Below are 18,187 nucleotides of genomic sequence, written 5' to 3'. Positions count from 1 at the left end.
AATCTGCTGTAATAGTAAAGAATATTAATTAATAATAATATTTACCTCTTACATAGTACTTGTTATCAGAAGACAACATACAACACTACTGCTTCATGCTCAGGACTGGCTGCCTGTTTATTTCCAAGCACATATCCAGGTGTTGGTTATGATCTCTAATATGCTGAATGGTTTGTGGATCCCTTCTTCTCTTATGTCCCATGGGATTCACAGTGTGCTGGGTCTTTCTAGTTGTTGGTTTCTGGGGTCAAACTCTTCAAAGCTCATAGCAAGGTGGCCTTAGTAGGTGTGTTGTGCTCAGTCAAGGGATTTACTGGCATCCAAGTCTGGGAACTGCAGGATACTGTGTAAGATGTGTTTGTTTGGTCTCGCTCTTGATTATCCTATAGATCAATGTATTAGGGGATCGGGGGTTCTAGATACTATCAATGTGCACAACGTTCTGTTACTGAGTCACTAAAGCCTTTAGAAAATATTTTGCTATTTTACAAGTGATTGTTTTTAATTATGTGAGGTGTCCAGCCACTTTAATGATGGACACCGGGACACATTTCAAAAAAAAAATGGCATCACTGTATTGTTGTTTGTCTTCAGCAGCTGAGGGAGCAAGAGAGCCACAGGCTCTGCACTCCCCCATATTGCAGTTTTGTGGGTCATCATCAACCAGTCTCTGGAAAAGAAAATCAATCAGATCAAATTGAATCATAGAAGAAAAACCTTAAAAATTAATCAAAAGAAAAGAAAAGAAGATCAAAATCAAAGCAAATTGCAGCAATCTACAAACCCAGCAAGGTAACAATTACACAACAAGGGACTCTACAAAAGATTTTGCCCTGTCATTAACTCTTCTTGCTCAGCAACATACTCAGTCACTCATTATGAAAGAGACATGGACAGAAACCTGATTGATCAATGCTGAATACCCTGGAAGAAAACAACAAAAATGCCTTATCAATAAACTTTCTACAAAGCTGTGGGAAACAAATGAAATTTAAATTTAACAAGTTAACCATGTGATTAACACACAGTGGGATCACTATGGCATTTAACTTTGCTTCTTGCCAAGATGTAATCCTACTGAGAGTTAGCTGCTTCAGCATTTCCACAGTGGACTCAAAAGGGATTCAGTGAATTACAGAATCCACAGCCCCCTGCTTTCAAAGCTACAGTCTAAAACAAATCTGTGTTTTAAACATTAAGACATAGTTTACTACTACCTGTTAGAGAACTAAAGTGATGAAAAGGGATACTCTTTTCTGGGACAGATCATGGGTTTGAATTTAACACCACTTTTATCACATTCCTTTTGAAAGCTCCCTCAATGCAGCCAACCTCTCTAGAATGATAAAAGCCTCTCCTCCCTATTGATGTAGCAATGTGTTTAGGTGCATTATGTATATTTATCCACTTGATTAAATGATGTAAATGAAGGGCAGAGGACCTAAATGTATAGACAATTCAGAGTTACAGCAGAAATTCCCTCCTTGATACAACCAGTTGTGCCTAAATATTACGGCATATACCATATAATATGGTATATGCCATAATTAGGGCCCTACCAAATTCATGGTCCATTTTGATCAATTTCACAGTCGTAGGATTTTAAAAATAGTAAATTTAATGATTTCAGCTACTTAAATCTGAAATTTCATGGTGTTGTAATTGTAGGGGTCCTGACCCAAAAAAGAGTTGTGACGGGGTTGCAAGGTTATTGTAGGAAGGGTTATGGTACTGCTACCCTTACTTCTGTGCTGTTCCTGGCAGGGTGCTGCCTTCAGAGCTGGGCACCTGGCCAACAGCCGCTGCTCTCCTGCCACCCAGCTCTGAAGGCAGGTGTTATGAGTTGGCAATAGTATGACCCCCCTAAAATAACCTTGCAACTCCCTTTTGGGTCAGGACCCCCAATTTGAGAAACTCTGGTCTCCCCCATGAAATCTGTATAGTATAGGGTAAAAACACACAAAAGACCAGAATTCACGGTACGTGATGCATTTTTCATGGCTGTGAATTTGGGAGGGCCCTACATATACTGCATAGGTCAGTTGTTGAACCCATACAGTTGTGTGCAGGAGAATGGGCCCTGGTGTGAGCTTGGGACTTCAGGAGCTCCAGGGTCCTCAGGTGTCCCACCTCTGTCACAGACCTCCTTCTGTGACCTTAAGTAAGTAAAGGTGGTACAATTCGGCCTGCTCTGAAAAATATGCCACAAAATGTTATTTGCCCTTGTACTGGATGAATAAGAAACATTATTTTTGAATAATTTTTTATTTAAAAAATGACAAACTGGGCAATGAGTTTTATTGAAACAAATTATTCAACTGGCTTTAGTTTATGCAAATATTTTTTTTCTGTCTCAATCTAGTGTTGATTTCCATCCTAGAAGTTTTTGCAAGGTTGAATACAGTATCTGCTCAAGCCCTCATGCCCCAGGGGCACACGGTGCTCCAAAGCAGGCCATGGCTCTGCTCCATATATATTGGTAACAGAATACGGGGGAGTCTGTGGTGGGTGTACACATGCTCCATACACTGGGAGCTCTGCACAATGCCTGCCAGTGCTCTCCCTGCAGCAGCACCACACTACCCTTTACTGCTGGCTGTGACTTAAAGGATGATCTAGGCCCCAGTATTTTGTGATCCCTGTGTCACATGATATCAGTGGTGTGGGTTTTGAATGCTGGTTCACAGGCCTAGGCAGTCCCAACCTGTCAACTTAACTGCTAAAATAGCAACTGAACTCTAACAGAGGACTCCAGTCCTGGTTGGTGGAACCCTGGGGGTCCCAATTGGTCCCCAACCTCTATTTAACCCAAGCACAGGAACAGGAAGTTGTCCAGGCAATTGGGTTTTCCCTGCTCAGGACTGCTTTTCTTGCAATACCTGCTCCTAATCTCCTGCTAACCTGACCCTGTCTGCCACCTGACTCCTGGTTTACCTTCTGGCCTGTCTCAGACTCTGATGTCCTGGTGATCAGACTCCGCCTGATTCCTGACTCTCAGTTTGCCCTCTGGCCTGTCCAGTCTCTGATCTCCCAGTAATCAGATCCCGCCTGACTCTCGACTCCTGCTGTGACCAAAAAGTCAGACTGCCCACGTCCTTATTGTGACACATGCCCACAAAATGGTGTGTGCAAAACAGCATTTCGGCTGCGGAGTATTATAAATAGCTGATTTCTTCTGAGGCTTCTTCAAACATGAAAAAACAATACCTGTTTATGTTATGGAATTTAAAGTGCCTATAAACCTATTGCTGTATTAATTGATCCTTTAAATTTAGCCACGTATTTTTATTTCTATTCAGTGGACATACATATGTAACACCAACCCACACAGGGATGTCAGCAGCAGGGATCAAACCTGGGACTTCTTGAGCTAAATGCATGAGCCTCCACTGTCAAAGCTAAAAGATACATGTCTCTTGTAGCCAAGGCAGTAGTTGGCTTATCAATCTCAACCTGGTCTAGCCACCACTAGAGGGGGACAGAGTGCCACTCTGAGCAGGAGGTTACATATACAAACTTGGATTTCAGGCAGTGTAGGGCACTGGACTAGGACTCAGGAAACCTTAGTCCTATTTCCAGACTCTATTATTGACCTGCTGTATGACTTTAGGCAAGCTACTTCATCTCTTTGGGCCTCTGCTTCCTCTTCCACACGTTGTCTGTCTGGTCTGTTTAGCCTGTAAACTCTTTGGGGGCAGGGATCATCTCTCTGTATGTGTGTGTCCAGTTGTTACCCAGGGTTTTCAGAACGTGCAACAGGGAAAAATTAACTAGTTTACTCCAGGCGGTGTCAGGACTAAATTCATAGGAACACAGCAATTCCATCTGATAAGATTCATGCAAGTCCACGTGTTCTATCTAAAAACTGCGGTTTATTAGATTTAAGCACACACAATCATAAGCAATAGGTTTACAATATCCCAGATATTTACCTAACATCTGCAATGGTATTGAGTAATTAACAGCGACTTTGCAGTGGCCAGTTGTTCACTGGGAGAGAAAGGGTGTCAGGAAAAACATCTCTCAAGATAGCTTCAGAGGTCTGCTCCAAAGTACACTTTATTAGCTAATATTTTATAACTAAATTCTACAAAACACATAGGTTATAATAACCCCTACTGGATCATCACTTTTCCAAACTTTCAAGAACTTTCTAATAGACTCAAGGTTTTCCAGCCACCAAGGTTTTCTGTCTCAATTGTTTGTTTGTTTGTCCCTTCCTCCCATTCTGATTAGCAGAATCTGCCAGCTAGATATGACCTTGCTGTTAAAAGCCTGTCTCCAAATTAACCCTTAACTATGTGGTGTTCTATTTCATTAATTCATTGTAGCTAAATGCACATAATATGGTTGCAATTGGCTTGATCAGATTCTGGGGTACACACCCCTCAAATCCAGGGTATCACAGTGTCTAACACAATGGGGCTCTGATCTTGGTTGGGGCCTTTAGACACTACTACTGCTAAAGTAGCATTGTATCATACACCATTATCAATTACTATTAATACAGGGTCTGACCCTCAGTCTTGTACTCAGGCTAACTCCCACTGAGGTAAGGACTCACAATCTAATGGGGAACATAGTAGCTTCCTCTTCTTCAGAACCATTTCAGTGTATCCTAAGAACACCTATCCTATTGCACTTCTTTGTGATTTTTATCTCAGGATCTCAAAGAACGATACCAACTGTAATTAAACAACAACCCATGGTAAATTATTGCAGCCTTTTTGCAGATAGGTAAACTGAATCACAGAAAGACAAATTAACTTGGCCAAGATCAGCAAAAGAGCTAGGAATGTAAATAAGAAGTCTCAGACAACCCATGCCTGCTGACAGTGTGTGTGTGTGTGAGTGTGTGTGTGTGTGTGTGTGTGTGTGTGTGTGTGACAGAGTGCGGGCAGCCGGCTTCAGCAGTGTTACTGAACATATTTAGTCCTTGAGAGCATGCTCAGTACAAGTCAAGCAGCAAACCTAGGGGGAGCATGTGGCCCCACATACTCCCGGCTACTCATTGCCTCTGTGAGAAGTCATGATTGTCAAGCTTTTTGTAATCACTAGACAACACTTCTTTGCACGTTCTTTTGTTCTAGGGGCCAGTGTAACCGTGCCTCAGTGGGTCACAACTGAGGATACCAAATTCAGGACGAACTGCTGAGAAATAGGGCAGATACATCCCAAGACTGGTGGCTAATCCCCCATAGGATATACTGAACCAGCAACAAAAGTAAACTTCTGTTTCACCATACTGGCTAACAAGAAGTCATAAAAGCTGTTTCCTTGGGCATTCCAGTTCATATGTCACCACCAAAAACACTGGATTTAGAGATGAGTGGTTCTTTACAACCAGTCTCATCAAATAATAGGTTCTTCTGATCCCAAAGGACCAGCCACACACCCAGATCTTACCCAAAAATCACGCTGATGCCAATCCTTTAGTATCTAAAATCTAAAGTTTTATTTATAGAAAGAAAGAAAAAAAGAAAAAGTTGAGAGTTAAAATTGGTTAAAGGAATCAAATACGTACAGTAATTGCAAAGTTCTTGGTTTAGGCTTGTAGCAGTGATGGAATAATCTGCTAGCTTGGTAAGTCTCTGGCTGCTTCCAAATCATTGGAAGGTCCTCAATTCCTTGGTTAGAATGCTCCCATTAGTATAAGTTCATAGTCCAGATGCTTGCGCAAGAAAGAGGCTGGAGCAGGTTAGAGGCAAAATGGAGGGGTTTCCAGGGTCTTTTGTAATTTCTGTCATGTGGAGGGAATCCCATTGTTCTTACTGTGGAAAATTACAACAACAAGATGGAGTTTGGAGTCAAATGGGTAAGTCACATGCCCATGCATTTCGCCTAGTTACAGCATCTGGTCCATTTGGACAGCATCTGTTTCTGAAGTAACCTAGGGACTGTCCTTTCAAAAGCAGGCCATCAGCCCTGGGAAGGTCATTTCAGTCCTGCCAATATGATATTAGGTCTGTTGGAAGTTGATTCCTTTGATCTCACCTTTTTTGGTAGAGTTAAACTAATTTCTGGAAAGTCCCATCCTTTAGTTGTTCATCTTTAATTTGCTGCAATTGGCTGACAGATGCTGGAATTGCTGCCAGAACCAGGTCAATGTAGACTCTCTGACATCTTTCTACAAAGCCTTTTCTTTTTCTGTTGGTGGCTGCTCAACTGGGCAGAGTGTCTGGTGTTAGGAGTGCTTTCCCTGGTGTATGTTCTGTGTTGACAGAAAATCACATCAGCTGTAGTCAAAATCTTTGAATCCTAGGTGGAAGGTCATCCAGTGGTTCTTCACCCAATAATGCCACTAAGGGTTTACTCTCTGTTTCTATGTTAAAATGCAACCCAAACAGGTATGCACTGAGCTGTTCACAAACCCAAGTGACTGCTAGAGCTTTTATTTTCCATGTGAGCCTTCTTGATATGGAGGTTCCTGGTCTCCTTCTGGCTGCTTTTGTGTGAGCACTACTCCTAAACCACATGAAGATGCATCTGCTGGTATTGTTGGATAGTTTACCAAATATTTTGCCAAAACAGGTGGAGATGTCAGTAGTTCTTTTATTAAATGCATTTTGTTGTGTGCTCCCCCAGATCTACATACTGTGACCATTAAAGACATCTCTTAAGACTTTTGTTAAATAAGCTAAATCTGGTAAGAATTTCCCTAAATGATTTATCATGCCCAGGAACCTTCTTACAGCCAAAATATCTTTGGGTTTGGGTAAAGTGAATAAGGCTTGTCTGAATCTGGCTGAATTCACTGTTTGCTAATTACGTGTATTACACATTTTATTTTCTCCTTTCCAAATTCACATTTCTAATTCAGAATGAGACTGGATTGTTGGAAGTGTCTCAAAACTGCATTTATGGGTTCTATCATACATCTAAATCAAGTCAGGTTTGTCAGAGGCCATCATGACACTGATAACCTTTGACAATTCACTGATACCATAGCAGTGAAATATGATTACCCCATCTTATTTGGTCTTTGCAGATCTCCATCCTGGGATCAACCATAATCTGTTTTTGGAATTTCAGTGACTGCTGCCCCAGTATCAGTTTTAAACGTAAGTTTTCAACCATTTAGTTTCATACTTGGGTATCAAGGTGTTGTTTGTTCTTTTGAGGATATAGTTGCTAGAAGTATGGACTCATTGTCATCTGATGATAACTTTCCTTCTTGGATTGCTTCCACTACTGTTAGTGACCCGCATGTTACTGCAAAATGTCCCATATTGTAGCATCTCCTAAATTCTGCCTCTTTAACTGGACATTATTGTCAGATGTGGCTTGGTGTCTTGCCATATCTTCTGTAGCTTTTCAAAGCCTTCCTTGTATTAAATTTCATTGGGCTCTCACTCTCTAGTTGTGCACTGTTCTGATTATGTAAGTTTAGTCTGACTGCTCCTTTCACATTTGTGGCTTTTCTCTTTACTCTGTCAATATTGGCTGATGCACTCTCTTTTCTGCTGCTATCACGTAAGTTACATTACTGTTTCTTTATGGTTTCTTGCATTCTCACTCCCACTATAGCCTTTGATAGTGTGAAATCTTGGTCTAAATGAAGCGGTGCTCATAAATTGGTGTCTTTTATACCAACAACTATTTTGTCTCTTAGTTCCTCTTTTAACATTCCATATTTGCAATGTTCAGCAGGACTATGAGCTGCAGTAATAAAAGTCGCAGCTGTTTCCCCTGGTTCCTGGCACCTCCTATTAAATTTGGCCCTTTCATGTGTAATATTCTGTCTGCCTATGAAATAGGAATCAAAAGCCATTTTCACTTCGGAGTATTCTTTCTTTTCTTCATCAGTGAGGGATCGGGCACTGGGATCTTTCTTTTCTTCATCAGTGAGGGATATCATCAGCAGCATTACCCATGGCAAATATAAGAGCATTTACCTGGTATTCTTGTGATTTCTCTGTTAAACCAGAGGCCATCCAGAATGGCTCATATCTATGGATTCAGCAAGGCCAGCTACCTGAGTTGCCAAAATCAAACATTTGCACTATGGGCTCCACTGCTGTTCTGAGACAGGGCTCAGCCTCCTTCCTGTTGTAGCTTTCATGGTTCTCCTCCCTGATTTTCCTCTTCCTACTCACGACTCTGGCATGGCTCTGGGTTCTCTTTTTTTTCCTTTACTCCTTCTTTAGAGAAAGTGATTCACACACTTCTGACACAATGTAGTGTGAGGTCATAAACACAAGCAGCCATGCTTTAAGCAACAGCCAGAGAACTCCCTAACCAGGAAGTTCTTATGTTTATTAAGCTCCCTGTTGCAATACATCCTGGTCCTCTCTGGTAATTGTAGATGACCAGGAACTCCATAACCATTCCACAGGTACCTCAAGTGGTAGTTAGCGCTAAATCCCTTTAGTCTCTCTATGCCTCATCTATAAAATGGGGATAATATAGCCAGGGCAGAGTAGAGCTCTAACCATATTCCTTTTTGTCGGGTGCTCTATTCCAGGAGGTCTTGTAGGAACTTGGGAGAGTATGCTGTCTGGGAACTTCCCCATGCAAATTGGGAAGATCTGGCTGCTTTCCATCTCCTTTGATCCTCTCTGCCAGAATGACACTGCAATTCTGACCCAGTGTTGTTAGGCTAGAAGGACATAACCCCTGCTCCTCCCCACCCCTCAAACTGATTTTCATCGGTCCTGAATTTGTTTTAAAAATAGTCAAAAAGTAAAATTCTTCTTCTTTACTTATCATCAGGCTCAATTTCAGTCTGGAACATGCTGTCATGGCACAGCATACGATTATTGAGAGAGAGAGAGAGAGAGAGAGAGGAGATTTATAATGGAAATTCCGACCAACTTAACTATAACAGTGTCTGCAGGCACCTGCTTTTATCAAGATGGTGTGGACATTTAAAATGGTGTGTTTCCTGATTTTCAGTGCCACTGATGAGATCATAATTTCCAGTGAAATGAAATTCTTCTGATGGATGCAGAAGGAAATGGGTGAGAGAGAGAGAAAAAAACCACAACCTCCTTTAACCTGCTGGAATTAAGTCAGAATTTTCTGGGTCAACTTGTTTTCAGCAAGAAATGTCCGCAAATAGGTCTAATACGGTTACCTCAGGTTAGGTGTGGTTCTTGCTTGGTTATAGAAGCTTAGAAGTGTCCTTCCGTTACAGTAGCTTGGAGATGTGAAGGATTTATGGTTTTCAGGTGCTTAAAGTTCTGGGTTCTGATTCTTGCTTCTCTAGGTGAGGAGTGGTTTCTGCAAGGCTCCATTGACATGTCCATCAAGCAATGCTGATTTATGCCAGCTGAGGATCTGCAGCAGGATTCCAAAGTGGTTGTAATATTCTCAAACTATTATAGAGAGTATAGATTATTTCAACTAGTGGAACTTGCAGGGTGCAAACATTATGAAACCCAGCTGTCATCAGCTGCAGTGAACACAGGGAAGAACAGATGACTGGGATGAAGAAAGCTTAAGTAAGAGCAGGAAACTAAAATAAATTCTCTAGAGTGGGCTAAAGTTATCAGCATGTGTAAATCCTATCAGTGAGATATTGTATACACAGTAACCATTTTTATTACAATATCAAAGGGTAGAAATTAGATGAATACATAGCAGTAGGAATCAAATTTTAGATCTTAGTGCAACTTTGCATATTAATTTATTGTAATAGGCTTTTTATAGGCTTTTCAGTGTCACACTCCTCTTTATCATTTTTTCTCTGACAAAATTGGAATAGAGACATAAATTTGGTATAACCACCACCATCTTTCCCACCTAAAGTCTAACTTCAGAGTTTATCACAGCTTTAATATACATTGTGATGTTATAACATATAGCAAAGTGACTTTTAACTCAGTTTTTTCCAGTTCACTCCCAGTTGCAGTGCTGGCTAACATCTATTATTTAGATAATAATATAGAGTTTCAAGAAGTAACATGCAATCCGTACTGGACCAAGAAGTAATTACTTTCTGACTATGACCTAATTGTACTGTTCAATTCCATCCTGTTTTATTTGATCTAATTTGACCTTATTCTGGGGCTATAGAAACAGCTCAAGACACACACAAGGCATAGCCATTAAGGATATCTTTTCTCCAGTTCCCTCTGCCGCTGTCTCATTATTAGTTCACCTGATTTCATCCCTGCTCAGATCTTAAAGTTTCTTATCAGGGACTGATGTTGTCTTTCCTGCCATCACTTTCCTCTCACTCTTCCTTGCATGATGGAAACATTGTAACTTCTTTCATTTAAAGATGGTTATCTTGAATGCAAACAGCTGCTGACTCTCTGTCAATTTCCAAAATTTCCAAAATCTTTCCTTCCACTTTCTGATTCAAGCACTGTAGTAACGTGTTATTCAACTACGGGTAAATCCATACTTGATTTACTGAAGCTGAAGGTGTAATTTCCAGCTTGAGCAGATAAAGCCATGCTAACTCTGATCAAGCTAGTGCACTAAACATTGAAGTATAGCTACTAGCCGCTGCGGCGTGAGTGGCAAGTGGCAGGGACAAGTTGTCCTGAGTACAATCTTGTCTGAGAGATCAGGTATATACTCTGGTGGCTAGCCTCTCCTGCAGCTCCCACCACCCCAGTTACATTGACACTTGTAGTTCACTAGTACATCTGCTTGAGCTGAAAATTATATCTCCAGCTTAAAGTGTAGATGTCCTTCAAGTGATAATGACCAATGGGGATAGCATTTCCTGGGCATTTAATAATAATAATTAATAAATAATCTGGTCCTATGTATTCTTATTGTAAAGTAACTGTAGTGCCCTTGTGGCCAAAATGGACTCCACCTTACATGCAGCTCTGGCCAAGAAAAGGAACATTCAGGAATGCAGTACGGAAACTCCCTATACCCCAGGGCACCCGTTCCAAGCCATCTGTAGTAAACACACTCACTGAAATAAAATATAGGAAGGGAATACAGTGAATGTAGGGAAGGGAACTATTCATTTACAGAGGGATGAATGCAGAAAAACAAGAGGGGAAGAGGTAAAACAGGGTTACATCCAAAATGAGGTCTTATAGGCCCAGTGGTACCACATTATAAAAGGATAGAGGCTGAGCACTGTGTGTAGGCTCAGGGTACAGGCTCAGAGTTCTAGTCTGGCCATGACTCTTGGATGTTCCTGGTCATCTTCAATACCAGTAACTTTCTCCAGTGAACCCCTCTGGTGCCCTCTTTTGCTGCCCTCTGCAAACCTAATCAGAGCACCAACCTCCCCACTTTACTGGCTATTGCCTGCCTCCTTCTTCTCAATGCAGTGTCACAAGCCCCAGTACTCATGGCCTCATACAGCTTTGGTCTACAGTGATATTGGGTTTGGCTCTAGTTTGTCCTTCTTGGGTGATTCCTTCCTGTCACGGTACTCCTCCTGGCTCCTGTCCTGGGAGATCCCTGGTCAGCTGCTTTGTTTCTATAGGTTGTCATCTAGAGCAGTGGTTCTCAAAGCTGGTCTGCCACTTGTTCAGGGAGAGCCCCTGGCAGGCCGGACTGGTTTGTTTACCTGTCGCATTCGTAGGTTTGGCCGATTGCGGCTCCCACTGGTGGCGGTTCGCCGCTCCAGGCCAATGGGGGCTGCGGGAAGCGGCGCGGGCCAAGGGACATGCTGGCCGAACCTGCGGATGCGACAGGTAAACAAACTGGTCTGGCCAGCCAGGGGCTTTCCCTGAATAAGCGGCAGACCGGCTTTGAGAACCACTGATCTGGAGCTCTAACCCCCCCACGCCCACATCATTCTCTTTTTCTCCGGACCCCTCTACATGGAAAAACCAGGGTTTCCTCTGCCTCAGGATAAGGTTTTAAAGGGGCCACCTTTACAAAATCCCAAGTAGATTACAATTTAAATTCCAAATTGTTTTAAATTTCTCATTGATTAGCACTCCTCTCTCTAACCAGAAAGACCCAATTCAGTTTTAGGAAAAAATTGCCTGCTTGTAGCGTAATTACTTATTGCTCTGCCATGTAGGAAATATACCTTGGATCTGAGTCTCCACTGCTGCATAGAGCCAATACAAAAATTTCAAAATGTGCAACTTCGACAGTTATTAGGAGTTAAATACTATGTTTAAGAGTAGCAGTTTTTTTCTGTTAGATAGAAACCTGCGGGCCCCAGGAATTTGAGTAAAACAGAGTGGTAACATTTGCACAAGTTCTGTAGGGTAATAGTTCCAGCAGCAACTCCCCACAATTGATTATATGCTGCTATTAATTTCTTGGAGGGAACATCTGACTGTTCAAATTGCATTTGTACAGGTCCTGAAAATAATGGCTTTATCTAATTGATGCTGTCATAGGCCTGTCCATCTGGACTTAAGTACAGTGACCCTTCATTTTGTTAATATTACTGCTCAGAATCCCAAGGGGAATCAAACTGACTTTCTGATGAAATTACATCTTTATTTTTCTTCTAGGTCTTTGAGAACTAGAACAAAGCGCATCTTTGTTTAGACAAGTTTTTCAACATGGAATCAAATATCTCTTATAGATGGTATTTTTAAATTGGGAATTAAAATTCTAAATCTACAGAGATTTGTTAGATTGGAAAAAGTGTCATATTGTTACATTTTAGCAGGTACCAAATTATGATTTATGGGACTGAAAAAAGTCATTTTATTCAGTGAAGTTTCATTACACTGTAAAAACATTGATCATGAAACAGCCATTAGACTAATCACACTAGTACAGGTGAAATGGTTTGTACTCTTCGGAAAAGCTTGATAATTGTGACTGAAGAAGAACATTGAAAAAACCCTGTGGTTTTTTTTTAACCATGAAATGTATATTGATTTATTTTTTTAATGAAACTTTGGCATGTTCTACTAAACATAAGTTTCTCAAAGACAAGATGTTAATCTATATTTAATACATGTATTATAAGGTTAAATCTGGCATGAAAGGCAATAGAGATTACTACAGTTCTCTGGTTCACTGCTTTAAGGGAGAGAAAGCTAGCACAAATCTAATTTTACAAGGAAATTGCTGAAAGAATGTATTTAATAGAATGGATATAATAGAACAAGGTATTTAAAAATTGCAAACTCAGTTGGATAATAAGCACTTGAAAATTATATCTGGCCACTGAAAAGGGTACACTTATTCAAAAGTAACTACTTTTCTGTAATAGTCACTAGCCAGAGTGTTTAATGTGTGACAAGTTGATTTTTAGTATCAAGGTGACTTTGGTTTGAGCACATCTGATACTGAATGATCTAACAGAAAGTTTAAAATATCATGCTGGGTATTCTTGTGTTGAAAGGAGGCAAATAATGATCTTACACCCATCTATACTAGAATAATCGGTTTTCAGGATGGATAAGGAAATGCCCTACTAGCCAAATGATGTGGCTGAAAAGCTAATATTGATATTCTCTCTAAACGGGAATGTTATAATATATCACACAGCAATAACTTTATTGCACATTGCACCTTATTGTGCCAAGAGATCTCAAAGATCTTTATAAAGGGTACAAAATAGTAAATAGTTACAATTTGATGTATCAAACAGATAATTAAGAAGAGGGCGAGTTGTCTGCTTTGAAGACAAGATCAGTATTTTTGACAATTTCTGGAGAGACGGTGCTAAATGGTTAAAGCAATGGCCACCTACTGTGACATTTGGTACTGGATAACAAGCAGGCTAGCATCTGATGACCTCAGTTGGTGCTTGGGGGCATAAAGGGTGACTAGATCAAAGACCTAGCACTAACCAAGATTTCAAAGGTACACAAAGGGTAAATGGCAGTAGGATTGAGCCTATTAAGTCAATGGCAAACTCCAAATGACATCAATAGGAGCAAGATGAGGCCCAAAATGTGAAATTTAGTGAATGGCAACTGGATTTCTCTTTTGGAATTTTAGGACAAATACTTGAAAAGAAAGAGAAGTTTGATTTGCTAGTTACTGTGGATGAGGTTTTTGAGTTCACCAGCTGAAAAGTGATACATGTATGAGAGTGTTTTGCATGCAGTGACAGAGTAAGGGAAAATTTTCAAAAATGCCAGAGTGCCATATTAAGAAAAAGTTATTTGGGTGTTTAAATAAGCTTTGAATCAGGCCCTAAATCACTGGGGCCTGATTCTCCCTGTCACTCTTACTCAGAGTTGTAGTATATGCTTTGAGTTGTCTCATTGATTTCAGTGGAACTGCTTTTGGAGTAAGGTACTAACCAATCAATGTGAATAAGTGAGGCAGAGTTGGGCTTTAAACTTTTAGGTATATGTTGTGGCATTTATGCCACAGCCCTATGCAGAGGCATGCTGCCCAAGACAAGCACTGGGGAGTTCATGCCTTTATAATCTCACCAGGGGCTTCTCTGTGCACACAATAGTGCATGATCTTTATTTACTAAAACGGAGCAAGTTACTCCCTTGGTGTGTCTATCCCATTCCATGAGCCAGTGAAGAAGGTGATAAGTGACAGGGTCATGGCCTCATCTCCTTCCTACCTCTCCCCACCTTCTCTTTGCTGTCCTGTTTTTGGAGGGGTGGAGATTAGAAGGCACCCAAGCAGTCCCTGTGCTTCCAGAGCATAGGGAATTCAGGAACTGCTGTTGTGACAAGCTCTTGCATAGTTGCACAAGGGAATAGATAGGCTACTTGTGCACCAGAGCATCTCAAAGTCTGACACTTAACTTTTTATCATCTGTACCTAATTCCTGAGATCCTGCTTGCTAATTTACTGTTACCCCTTTTGACCCAAGTGTTTGCTAGTGTTTGGTTTGTTTCTGTTAGGACATGTAGATGGAGTCAGGTATTTCTTTGATGCAGTCCTGTTTATTTATAAAGAATGCACAAAGTTATGTTTCCCTGAATCAAACTAGGAGGAATCAAACAGAAGGGGACAGTTTCTTTGCTCAGTATTCCAAGCCTCCTTTTTTCCACCCAGCACTCAACCTGAAAAGCTTTATTTCAGGATCACAGTACAAGTACTTTTCTGACAGTCCTTGGCTTTCTGCTGGCTTCTCTGTCTGCTCCTGCTGTTTTTCTGGATGTGCCTGCTCACACGCACAGCTCCACCAAAACAATACCAAAAGATATACCTAATCCTGCCTCAGTGTGTGGGAATGGATAAGATGACCTCTTGAGAACCCTTTTGCCCCTACATTTCTATGATTTCTGTTATTTCTGTGAATACCCAGTGAAACTCCTCCACCCACGTAGCTCAGTTTCCATAACCTAGATTTTGGGTAGTGGCTCCTATTGTTTCAGCTATCTTACTCCAAAAAGGGGCTTAACTGCTTCTTACATTGATCCTGAATGAAAGGCAGCTATTACTCCCACCAGCTTCAATGACATTTCAAGCAACCCCCATGATAATATTCTGATGGATCGATTGTTTGATTGATAGAGTTTGTCCTAATTAAATGAATCTATCTATCTATCTATCTATCTATCTATCTATCTATCTATCTATCTATCTATCTATCTATCTATCTATCTATCTATCTATCTATCTATCTATCTATCTATCTATCTATCTATCTTTTTTTTTAAAAAAGCCCCTTTCCTGCAGTTAACTAATTGTTATAGTTTTGGATTCACAACATAGGGCCTCACTCTACAACCCTTACTCTGAGTAGGACCTATGTAAGTAGGCTTTCTGACCTCCATGACAATGACTCATGTGAGCTAAGTGTTACTCCACATGGGTAAGAGCTGGAGAATCAGGCCCATAAAAAGCATGCACACACTCATTTTCCCACAAGAACAACACACTTTTGTTCCCTACATAGAATGCTCATCAATAAATCTTTGTACTAGACAGGTTATCTAAGGCTAATTTTGCACTGTATACTATGCTCCAGAAGCCTTTCCATTCAAGGACAGTGGAAAAGAAGAGTGCAGATGTGCAAGTGAATTTGTTATATATATCATGAGCATTGGCAGAAACTGAACTAAAATAGGATGCCATTGATGCTTCCCATGCCAGACAATCAGATAGGGAGCCAGCATCCATCTCCAACTTGTAGGTGCCTCAGGAATGACATCAGTGCAAATTCTCTAGTTCAGCAGGGGATAATAAGAAAATGTGTCAAAGGTGAAGCAAGAATCAACTTTTCCAGACCATAGATCTGATTTGGGCAGAGTTGAAGGAGAAAGAGTTCAAAAGGTTAAAACTGCTATGCTTATTTAAGTGAGCATTAACATTGTTGTGAGAAAACAGCTGAGGAGAGGCTGAAGAAATGAATTAGTTTTTTAGGCCTATAGAACAGTGTAAGGAATGACAGACATTTCATAAAAGAGCTCTGCAAGGGTGAAAAGGGAATGCTGAGACCTTCTTTTTGCTTACAAGTGGTTTGAATTAATGGCATCCCAATCACTGCAGTTATTTGCTCCTACTTAAAATATCAGCAGGGAAACATCTGGGTTGTGTGTAGCATTCGCTAGCACATCTTTCATCAGATAAATTAGCAGCATTGTTACATGGTGCCCATAAAGAGAGACAAAAAATATCTCAGCACAATGATGCATATGCCATTTTCCTGTCAAGATGGAGCCACAATTAGGGGTGTGCCTATCAGAGATGATCAATGAGAGGCAGATATGTTTACTGGAAGTCTGTGAGAGCACAATACAAGGGAACAAATGCAGGTGAGGTGGGGTCATTTTGTGGATAGATTACAACCTATCGTTCATGACCAACCTTTACTGCATTCCTGCTGTCTCCAATTACTGACAAGAGAAACCCAAATAACAGTGGGTTCTGCTGCTCTGATGACAGCTTGAGAAAAAGTAATAAGGAATTCCTACAGCTATAAAAATAGAGTGAGGAAAAGGAGCCAAGTCACCCTTGGAGCTCTCAGTCTTCCACATTTTGCACAGATCTTTCTTTTTCACTCCCTTATGTATAATACTTTATGGCCAGGCAGCTATTTTTATACCCACATGAGAACATAGCTCATTCTTTGCCTCTCCCACCCCATCCCCATCTCTGCGATGTGTTGTTAAAAGTCTGCCCAAGATGAGTGGGCACTCAGTGGAGATGGTTTAGATCAGGGATCGGCAACCTTTGGCACATGGCCCATCAGGGAAATCCGCTGGCGGGCCAGGACAGTTTGTTTATCTGCAACATCCACAGATCCCACTGGCCGCGGTTCACCGTTCCAAGTCAATGGGGGCTGCGGGAAGCACCTCCCTCGGCCTGCGCCGCTTCCCGCAGCCCCCATTGTCCTGCAACGGTGAACCATGGGTGGTGGGAGCTGCGATCGGCTGAACTTGTGGACGCTGAAGGTAAACAAACTGTCCTGGCCCACCAGCGGCTTTCCCTGATGGGCTGCGTGCCAAAGGTTGCCGATCCCTGGTTTAGATCTTCAAATTATGAAATTTCTTCTCCATCTTCAAAACATGCTTTGAGCTGTGAAATTGTGAATAATTTTGGCAACTAAAATATCAGCACTGGCATCTCAGTTAGCATCCAGTACAATGGACAGGGCAGTTCACATGTCAAGCCTACTGTTTCAGGCTCTCTGCAAATTCATGCAGACATCATTGTCTGGTACACTTGGGTCATTTTTCAAGGTTTTCTTTATAATCACAATAGCTAGAGACTTTCTTTAAAAACAAACAAATAAATGGATAAAAATGAATGTAAGCCGTGACTCTGGATATATAACTTCATGCTCCCCTCAACAGGTCACACCCCACTCTTTAAGAAATGCCTTCATAGGGTGCAATTTGTTTGTTTCAGTCATTCATCAAGAAATTACAAATAGTGAATAAATTCATCAGAGGGCTCAAAGCTGCAATGTACAGGGCCCCTCTCCATTCTTGTGGAAGTTGAAGGGTGCTCTGCATTTTGAAGGATCAGTCTCAAAGTTGGTTCAGAAATTATTCTCAAATAGGAATAAAGGGTTGCATTTGCAATGAATATTATCGATAATGAATAACTGAGCAAGCTGTGCAAGCATTTCTTGTTCCATTTTAATATGTTTAAAGAGGTTTAACTATTGTGTGGGTAAGATTTGAATAAGTATCTAAACTTCTCAGTCCATACCCAAACCTCTGCATCTCTTCAGGTTCACGACACAGCAAAGATGTATAGATCCTGGAACAAAATGTGTAAGCAGGACCTCCCTTCCCATTCACTTTCAACCGTCCCCTCCATCTGCTATTTTCCCCCTGCATCTTCCCCCTCACCTCTTGGGTGTTTATCCCCCAGCTTGTCAAATTAGTTTTTAAAAATTATTCTGTGTTTATATCAATGT

This window comes from Lepidochelys kempii, chromosome 1 (genome assembly GCF_965140265.1).
Source record: "Lepidochelys kempii isolate rLepKem1 chromosome 1, rLepKem1.hap2, whole genome shotgun sequence".
Taxonomy (NCBI): domain Eukaryota; kingdom Metazoa; phylum Chordata; order Testudines; family Cheloniidae; genus Lepidochelys; species Lepidochelys kempii.
Note: the sequence above shows the minus strand (reverse complement) of the source record.